We start from the raw sequence: 11,206 nt of genomic DNA, 5'->3' as shown, positions 1-11,206 counted from the left end.
GGAAGAAATGACCATGGGAGATGATATGGTAGACTGGTGGGTGCACTCTGGCACATGTATGGCTCACTGTATGTGAGTGAAGGACGCAAATAACAACGGCGAATATACACAACTTGCCTCTATGACCGCTTGTTTACCTAATCACCTTTACAAATCTGGGTAAAGTTCGAGATATTTTCACTCCCGTAGGTAAATGGAGGCCCAAGATAAGCGAATGGCCTTAAACACACCTTGAGTAAGTGAAGGAGGGGTGTGGTGAAGGCTGCAGGTCAGGGTGGCTTGCCTTGCACTGCTGGTTCACTCTTGTCTTGCCGCTTGTGCTGCTAAAAACTGCCTGGGAATATGGTAACACTTCACTTCATTGTGTGTGTGTATTTAGTTTGGTTCTGTGTGTGTTTTGAGTATTTCTGGCTGTGAGTGAATGCGTCTGGGTGTGTAGGTAGGCTGAGCAGTAAACACCAAGACACCACCGCCAGCAACACCACCACCACCACTGTATGTGTGTGAAGGCAGTGCTGTCTGTACGGTACACAACTGTCAATGATAACTCCCCATTACTACAGCTATTATTAATGGGACATAATGGTTATTCTCGCTTCAGGTGCCATTTTGTACATGACAGAGGGCAGACTAGAAATCATGGCAGGAAGATTAGAAAGCAAGGCTGCAGGTTAGATATAAGAAAATATTTCTTTAGTCATAGGGTGGTAGACTTCTGGAATGCATTGCCTGAGACGGTTGTAAATAGCACTAGTTTGACAATGTTTAAAAACAGATTAGATAAGCACTTAAATTTATTAGATTTATAATTATGTATAGCGCTGCATGATAGTTTTTATAAGAAATTTAGTATAGTTAAACAAGACATGATCCCCATGTATGGGGATTACAGATTGTAGAGGAATTCGCTGCAGGACTTAGCCCTGTTAATGGGCCAAATATTTAGAATTAGTATATAATGTATTTTGTACTTGTAAGTGTATCTTTAAGTACTGATGACGAGGTCGCTGTGCGACTGATACAGGATAACCTAGATGGGCCCTGGTGGCCCTTTGTTATCCTATTATTTATGTTATGTTATGTTATGTTAGATACAAACTACATAGTCTAGATGTGAGATCTTTCTTTACCTTAGAGGAGGGAAGTAGGACTAGAAATCATGGCAGGAAGATTAGAAAGCAAGGCTGCAGGTTAGATATAAGAAAATATTTCTTTAGTCATAGGGTGGTAGACTTCTGGAATGCATTGCCAGAGACGGTTGTAAATACCACTAGTTTGACAATGTTTAAAAACAGATTAGATAAGCACTTGAATTTATTAGATTAGTTTTTATAAGAAATTTACTTAAGTTAAACAAGACATGATCCCCATGTATGGGGATCACAAATTGTAGAGGATTTCGCTGCAGGACTTAGCCTTGTTAATGGGCCAAATATTTAGAATTAGTATATAATGTATTGTGTACTTGTAAGTGTATCTTTAAGTACTGATGACGAGGTCGCTGTGCGACTGATACAGGATAACCTAGATGGGCCCTGGTGGCCCTTTGTTATCCTATTATTTATGTTATGTTATGTAATGTTTACTGGAGCCGAATCCCACGGTGCACGGATCCGCCAAGGCTGTGATAAACAAACCCCCGGCCAGCACAACGCTCACGTGTGCTTACTGCTTACTGCTTGTAGGGAATCTCGATCCAGAAGCTCACCATCATGATTCGTCTAGGAGCACCTCGCATGGACCCTGCTGAAGAGAAGAAACGAGCACAGGAGGAAGAGAGAATGGCTCGGGTGGCATTATATTCAAATATTGCGACTTTCCTCGCCACGGTGGGACTAATTCGAGCAGGTATGATCTTTGCAACGATTATTCTTTATTACGATATTCAGACTCTATTCCTCCAACTATTGATGCTCTACAGGATTTACAGTCACTCCGGCCCCTAGTTCCACCGGCCCTCAGTCACTGCGGCCCCCAACCCTAGTAACTCCGGCCTACCACCCTAGTCACCCCGGCCTACCACCCTGGTCACTCCGGCTCACTAATTGTACTATGTAATCTAGAAAGGAATATAGTAACAGGCTTTCTCTTTTATTAAATGATTACGTAGTAGAGTCATACATATACACAATAACTACAACTAACTTAATCCAAATATGTATGCATGTAAATTACACATAAAAATGGATAAATAATATTACTGAAACCACAATAAAATAAATGAATGCATACAACCAATAGAAATGCCCAAACAAGGCTCACCACACCCTGCCCACAACAATATGGGAGCGCTGACTGGCTTCATCGTGATGTAAACAACACCTCGCCTCCGTAGTTCAAAAGCTTTTTGATAATTATATAGTAAAAAATTAGTTTTGACTTCTCTTTACTTTTTAATTACATTTCCATTAACATTACATAAAATATAATAAATATAGTACGATATAATAATTCTAGTACAATGTCAGTATCATATATATATATATATATATATATATATATATATATATATATATATATATATATATATATATTATAACTCGTGTGAAAAAAATCAAGTAGCCTATACTGATACTAAAATATAATATATCTGTATACAAAAGTATGCTTCTAAGTAAAAAAAAAAAAAAAAAAAATAGGCAGTCTACTGATACTAAAATATATCTGTATACTAAAGTATGCGTCTAAGTAAAAAAAAAAAAAAAAAAAAAAAATCAGGCAGCCTACTGGTACTAAAATATATGTATATGTATACAAAAGTATGCGTCTAAGTAAAAAACACACTCGATCTTATTGCAAACTAAACACTAGGTCCACTTAGCCTGGAACATGCTTTTAATAATTGGTCAGTGGTAAGGTCATGCTGTTCATACTTGTTCCATAATGCAAATATTCGTCCTTGTAGAGATCGGTATTTTCGTCTCTGACAACAAATAGTTTGCCGTCCTTGACCAGACGCACTTGAACCTGTACATTTTTGGCTTCTTTGAAGAGTAGTAATAGTGAAGTAATAGTGTCGATCCATGGGGTCTGCAGTAGCTCAGGGGGCAATGAAGCTGACTTATGATCTAATGGACCAAGTTCGATACCCGCTGATCAGGAAGTAATTTTTGGTTTTGAAACCCGAAACTATTACACGTGTAAGAGAGAGAGAGAGAGGGAGAGAGAGAGAGAGAGAGAGAGACTATATGAAGAACGACTTTCTTTGAAAGAATGAGGCGGACCATGCGTGGGCAATCCTATTGCGCAATGCCAGGAAGCCATGATGAAACACACACACACACACATATGTGCGTGCAGCCAGGGAGGCCGGAGTGACCTGGGTTGAACGGAAGGGAGGCCGGAGTGACCAGGGCCGGAAAAACTAGGGGCCGAAGTGACCAGGGCCGGAGTGACTTGCTTCGCTCTACAGGGCCTCTGTTCTTGATATCAATATGAATATAGAAATATGACTAATGCTAGCATGATATACTATAGAAAAATATTGTAAAACTAATTTCAGTTGTAGTGCAAAAGGCGAAATCCAATAATCTGCAGATTGTTCAACAATAAATCATGCACTACAATACGTAAGTCAACACTTCAATCTCTTCGTCCATCGTACATAAAATAAAAAAGAAAAGAAATAATTATTAGGGATGCTTCACAAAGCTGATTAAGTTCAATGTAATTTCCTATATGCCGATTGATTGTCAAGCAAAACATAAATAGTAGATAAATAATCCTTTAATTGAACATGAATTACACTTTCAATAACTGTTGATAGGAATGATATGTTAGAAACAGGTCTATACGAGGAAAGGCATTGACTATCAAGTTTGCTCTTTAAAGTCAGCTTAATAATAGCAAATTTCTCACTTTCTGGAAAAACACATTCTTTTATGCTTAAATTAACAGTGTTTAAGAGTGCACTTGTAGGTAAGCTTAAAAAAATCCTCCCCATTTGCAACATCTGACAGAGGAAATGGATCTGGAATACAATTTTTTTTTTGTTTTTTACATTTTTCAATAATGCTTGTAGTAATTCAATACTGACTTCTGTAAAGGAGACATATAAGTAAGACGGTGAGATTGTTCTACCTCTTAAGGCTACTAATAGTGAACAAACTTTCTTAATTTTCTCATCAAAATTCCTCATGAAATTGTTTGCCTTTTCCATATCTGGGAGTCCATCAAGAAGTTTCTTGGCACTCCTCTTAGCTACCAGTCAAGTTGTTAAGAATAGAGTACCGTCTCCTAGCATCAGTTCCTGCTCACAAAACTTTTGTGTGCAGTAGACTGCATATGTTTACATTTTCTTAATAGTTTATTTACCCCATTCTTAGCATAAATGTAGCTTTTCTCTACGTTATTTTGACATGCAAACACAATGCCATATCCTCTCTTTATGTCATCTGACTCTATTGGCATTTAAAATCTCAGTGTTAAACCACAAAGCATTATCCTTTTCAACAATGGTCTTTTCAATAATAGATTAATTTTCTGTTTTCAAAACACACACACATTTTTACCACATTCTTAGCATAAACAAACTCTCTGCATTATTTTGACATGCAAGCATGATGCCATATCTGCTCTTTATGTTGTCTGATTTTAATGGCATTTAAAATCTCAGCATTAAACTATGGAGCATTATCCTTTTCAACCATGGCCTTTTTCAACAATAGATTTTTTTTCACAAACACACAACACACACACACACACACACACACACACACACACACACACACACACACACACACACACACACACACACACACACACACACACACACACACACACACACACACACACACACACACACACACACACACATACGGCCGGTAGCTCAATGGTTAGGCGCTGGCTTCACAAGCCAGATGACCGCGGTTCGATTCCCCGGCCGGGTGGAGATATTTGGGTGTATCTCCTTTCACGTGTAGCCCCTGTTCACCTAGCAGTGAGTAGGTACGGGATGTAAATCGAGGAGTTGTGACCTTGTTGTCCCGGTGTGTGGTGTGTGCCTGGTCTCAGGCCTATCCGAAGATCGGAAACAATGAGCTCTGAGCTCGTTCTGTAGGGTAACGTCTGGCTGTCTCGTCAGAGACTGCAGCAGATCAAACAGTGAATTACACACACACACACACACCACACACATACACACATATGGAGCATGTTTTGACTAGTAGGGAAATTTTGCACCTTACTAATATTTACCTGTACACAGGTGTAGGTACTGTGTGCAGAAGTATATATTGAGCGTGGAGAGTACCGTGCACGGCAATTGCTAAAAAGTCAGGTGGTACATAGTGCACCTTGAATAGGCACACAACACAGCACACGCAAAGCGACAGTCAGTTGTGACGTAGCATAGCTCTGCCCACACCCCCTGCACGCTGGGTCTCCGTAGCCCCCAACGTTTGGTACCTATTAACTGCGCTATGTACTGCACCTGTGTATCACTGCTTAGGACACTAACATATAACCTTTACCTAGCATTACTGGTCTTATTGCTGCTTCATCCAATACACCAAGCTTATCTGTAGCCTTTTGCAGAGTCTACATCTCATTGTCTGGAGGATTTCTAGCCCTGTTTTACCCTGTTGGAAATTAACAATTAGCTACTTTACATTATGGGAGTGTGATGAGGTTACAACATATTTTATTAGATTTTAGTTCTGACATGTATGTGCTTGTAAATACATTGATCCTGCTTTTTTATAGAAATGGCTTATTTTCTTATGTATTTCTAATTCATTGTAGCATTTTTGTCTATCATCACACACAGATATTTGAAGTTATTTACAAGCTCCACCACATTTCTATCGAATCAATTATATTTAGTCTCTCTGCCTGCTTATTATCATTATTTCAGTCTCACATTCATCTTGATACCTGAAGTTGAGAGTCATTGAAGAAAAGGAAATAGTTTTCTGGAAGGATGTGTCAAGTTGATGGACAGAGGAATTGAGTTTTGAAGACATTAAATAATTATAAGTTTACTCTGTCTCAATCCGAAAGATTTAGAGGGCAGAAGTCTGGCATTGTGTGGCACATGATCTGTTTACTTCCTGAAGGGTTGGTCATGTCTGAAAAGATACGGAAAAGTGTAGGATGGTATCATCAGCATAGGAGTGGATAAGAACATAAGAAAATGAGGGAAGCTGCAAGAGGCCATCAGGCCTACACATGACAGTCCCTGTATGAACATACTTATGTATTTCCCTTATCAAGTGGACAAGGAATTTAGTTTAGAAGATCACTGATGAATAATGGGAAGAGAATAGGTAACTGGACAGAACCCTGAGGAAGAACAGTGATTCCTTACCACAGGAACAATAAAGTGGTCAGAGGCAGTGGTGTAGTGGATAAGGTGGTGAGCATGGGATCGGGCAGATGTCCACACGTAGGTTCGAATCCCGCCATATACTGCCTTGAAACTTTGCCATTTGTTGAGTGGTTTAAAATTACCTACATGCCACCATGATACCCAGATGCACTTGGGTGGTGATATGGGCCCTAATATGGATACCACTATGAATAAAATTGCCTGTGCCTCTAATGGGTGGAAGCTTAACAGCACTTCCAATTCTCTTCAAGTTGCCTACAGGCACTATAGGCCAGGACATAAAAAAAGAAAAAAAGAAAGGAAACTTGAAATGAAGTTGGAGGAAATTTTTTGAAAAGAATAACTTATTCCTTTGCATACAGATTCATCAGATACTCCTTGTCCATCTCCAGGACTTAGACTGAAGAGAAATTTGAGATGTGAGCCATCACTCACTTAATTTTTCACTTTGACTTACAAGCCAAAATTTGAGTTGCAAGGTAGCTCCGAGCATGCCAATGCTTGTCGGTGAAGCAAACACCACAACTGCCCAGCATTCCACGTCCAACATGTTCACCTCATGATATTTTTTGCCATGAAAGCATTTCATGTGCTGTGCTAGCATTTTTCTTCTGTTTTTCTTTTTATGTCCAGTTGTTTTGCTAAGTATCTTGTCTGACCATGGGTCCTAAGCCTACCTCCTCCACTCTCCACCCTCGCCACCATCTTCTGTTTCTCCAACTTGTCTGATCTTCAAGGTAAATACAGTTTGTAAAACAGTTTGTTTTTATATATTCTCTTTTATTCTCTTTTATTATGTTTTTATATGAAGTTTCTGACTTATAAATGACGTTCTCATCTAAAACTGTTGAAAGATAAAAAATAAAATGTTGTGTTTTTGAGAGGGCTGGAGCAGATTAATGGCATTTCAATTGATTTTAATGGAGAAAATGGATTTGAGATGTGAGCCAATTGAGTTACGAGTTGTGTCACAGAATGAATTAAACACATAAGTAGAGCTACCACTGTACTCTTCATATTTTATTACATTTGCTACCTCATTAAGTACTTCCAACCTTTCCATCTGTATCCACAAAAATGTTACTATACCCTTCTGAGTCTAATTGTTTTATACTACTCATTTACAACATCCCAAAATTGTTTTGCCCCTTTAAGATTATTAACAATGTTCTTAATTTTCTCATCAAAATGCCTCATGAAATTATTTGCCTTGTCCATATCCAGGAGTCCATCAAGAAGCTTCGTGGCACTCCTCTTACCAGTCAAGTTGTTTAGAACAGAGTCCAGTCTCCTAGCATCAGTTCCTGTCTCACAAATCTCTTGCTGCAGTACATACATTTACATTTTCTTATTAGTTTATGTACCACATTTTTAGTGTCAACATACTCTCTGCAGGATTGTGACGTGCAAACATGACCCAATATCCTCTTTATGCCATCTGACTTTAATGCCATATGAAATCTCTGCATTAGAATATGGAGCAATATTCTTTTTTCAGCAATGACCTTCTTAGATAACACACACACACACACACACACACACACACACACACACACACACACACACACACACACACACACACACACACACACACACACACACACACACACACACACACACACACACACACACACACACACAGTTGTGACCTTGTTGTCCCAGTGTGTGGTGTGTGCCTGGTCTCAGACCTATCCCAAGATCAGAAATAATGAGCTCTGAGCTCGTTCCGTGAGGGTAACGTCTGGCTGTCTCGTCAGAGACTGCAGCAGATCAAACAGTGAATTACACACACACACACACACACACACACACACACACACACACACACACACACACACACACACACACACACACACACACACACACACACACACACACACACACACACACACACACACACACACACATTGGACGGTGGAAAAGTGGAGTGCATTGAGTAATGAAGTTGTTACAGCACATAATGTGCATAACTTTAAAGAAAAATTAGATAAATGGAGACATGGAGACAGGACACTATGAGCCCCACTTGAACCCTGTACAATACAACTAGGTGAACTAGGTAAATACACCTTTACCTAGCATTACCGATCTTATTGGTGCTTCATCTAATACACCAAGCTGATCTGTAGAGTTTTGCAGCATATAAGTATATATATATATATATATATATATATATATATATATATATATATATATATATATATATATATATATATATATATATATATATATATAGGGTGCGGATACTTCCGATTTGAGAATGAAATAAAAACCTATTCACACTTCACAATTCTTTATTCTTCTTTTATGCCTTTCACACAACATGGGAGATTTACTTTTACACTGTTTTAAAGACAATATCTTTTAAATGTCCACCTCCATTGTCAATACACTGATTCAGACGATTTCGGAAGCTTTGGTCTACTCTATCCAGCATGATGAGTGGTATATTGGCTATTTCAGTTTGGATGGCGTTCTGTAGGTCTTCCAGGGTCTGTGGACGGTCGTTATAAACCAGGGATTTGAGATATCCCCACAGGAAATAATCACAGGTGGCTAAATCAGTGTGTGCCCACACTGCACGCATTTCAATGGGATTCCTGAGAGAAGCTTTTCCCGACCGACTGATTTCTCTGAGAGGAGATTTAAACTGGCCTGCGCGCTCACCTGATTTAACACCCTGTGATTATTTCCTGTGGGGATTGGTTTATAACAACCGTCCACAGACCCTGGAAGATCTACAGAATGCCATTCGAACTGAAATAGCCAATATACCGCTCAACATGCTGGATAGAGTAGACCAAAGCTTCCGAAATCGTCTGAATCAGTGTATTGACAATGGAGGTGGACATTTAAAAGATATTGTCTTTAAAACAGTGTAAAAGTAAATCTTCCATGTTGTGTGAAAGGCATAAAAGAAGAATAAAGAATTGTGAAGTGTGAACAGGTTTTTATTTCATTCTCAAATCGGTAAAGTATCTGCGCCCCACCCTGTATATATATATCTGTGTGTGTGTGTGTGTGTGTGTGTGTGTGTGTGCCATTAGTTAAGTCATAGATAAAGACAAGACCAAAAGCTAAAGTAAATTCAAAAGATAAAAACCCTATCACTAGTTTGCTTTTATGATAGATAAAGAATGACAAATGTTATACCATGACATCATCAAAGGCACTGCAGCAACTGTACAGTTGGCATTACACCTATTTCTTAATCATTGAAATTCATGTAAACACACTCATGCTATCAAACAGACTCTATATCATAGCAAATAGCTGCTGACAAATGAATTTTCAATTACTCTACTTGGAAGCTATTTTTGTATATGTAATCTGTACAGTATCATCCAACAGTGTATAACTGATGCACTTAATTGTTTGATCTCTCAAATCTTTTCAGCACCTTACATTGCGGAGCACTTCTTTTGAAGAGGATGGCTCGATGGACAGTTTCCAAAGCACTGCATACTTCAAGATGCCGTGTGATAAACATAGTGGAATATTTCCCCTGTTCTCTATCCTTTACTTATATGATATAATATAAATTAATGTTTTCATGTATATGTATGTTATATTATGAATTGATGTTTTTCTGTATATATTCAGTTTGAGTAAAAGAACATTTGACTGAAGAAAATTTTTTTTATGTATTTTATTCCTTTTATAATGATTAACAAAAATTTTGATAAAAGAAAAGCCCACTTTGTCATTTTCCAGATGGGTCAAACAGAATAATCAAAGAACAGGACATAATTTTCTTTTTTTTTGTGGGCCAGTCCTCTATCATATGTAGCAGGGGAGCAGTCTGTGTTAAACCAAGGTTTGAAAAGTTAAGGTTGAAAGTATAAGTGAGGAATGTATGCCTCCATGCCAGACACTATCACCTCTACTAAGCACTCAGCACACAGAGATGGCTCCCTAACATGGAAACAGCAGTCATTCCAAGGACAATCAACGTATCTCCTCAGGTTTCTCCAATCATCAGAGGCGACACGGTAGAGGCAATTCCACTAAGAAGTAGTTATATATATATATGTTAACAACACCTGGTAACTAGAGGTTCTGTATTGTTTATGAATATACAATACATCATTTCTTCAACTGTAGAACATCACTTTTCCAAATTTAACTTGCATTTGTGATGCTCTGCAATCAATTGGCCACTCATGTTTCCCACGTAACAAAACTAGCCATGACTAGACATTGTCAGAATTGCAATGATATTATTCATAAACAAATAATGATGAGTGGATAATGAGCAAAGTATTTGAAGCTCATGTTGTAAATATCTCCCTCTATGTCCTCCAAGTATGAATATTAAGTAACCTTGTCAAGCATACACATACTCCTAACATCAGCATCTCTGCCAAAAAGAAGGTAAAATGAGGGAAAATACAATATGTAATAGTATAGTAATCCTTCTTATCCTTAATATTACTGAATCTGATACCTGGCAGACAAATGGATCACTACAGTCTGTTAACTATGCATGGAATTCTTACCTTCAATACCTGTCTCCCTTGATGCACTCTTTCTTCCAAGATTTCTTGTACCTACAGCTGCCATCATGCCAACATTTTTTGTATTAGTTATGAATTTAATATGTAATAAAAGAGCAAAGGGTTAAGGGTGGAAAAAAAAAATGTTTTGAGTATTTATTGAGTTTTCAGTTGGTGGTATGCAGATCAACAGTGACATTCAAACATAAGACATGTGGAAATTCACTAACTTTTTGTAGACACATGGAATTGTCCCATGTTTTAGGGGAAAGCAGATTCATCATCTGTCCATATGAATAGTCACAGTGCTCCTATCCATCATGTTTGTGGTAATGAGATGATAGAGTTGTAGTTTCAATGATAATGTGGTGGTGATGATAGC

The 11,206-nt window shown here is 38.2% G+C and overlaps 1 long non-coding RNA gene across 1 annotated transcript; it reads left to right on the top strand.

The window, feature by feature from the left end:
• Positions 1-1,494: 1,494 nt before the first annotated feature.
• Positions 1,495-9,957, top strand: LOC123502402. The gene is made up of 2 exons (XR_006674019.1): positions 1,495-1,848; positions 9,726-9,957. It is a non-coding gene; the product is annotated as an uncharacterized LOC123502402 (long non-coding RNA).
• The last annotated feature ends 1,249 nt before the right edge of the window (positions 9,958-11,206 follow it).

This window comes from Portunus trituberculatus, chromosome 11, assembly GCF_017591435.1.
Source record: "Portunus trituberculatus isolate SZX2019 chromosome 11, ASM1759143v1, whole genome shotgun sequence".
In the NCBI taxonomy this organism is placed as follows: domain Eukaryota; kingdom Metazoa; phylum Arthropoda; class Malacostraca; order Decapoda; family Portunidae; genus Portunus; species Portunus trituberculatus.
Note: the sequence above shows the minus strand (reverse complement) of the source record. Positions and strands in the feature narration are given on the sequence as shown.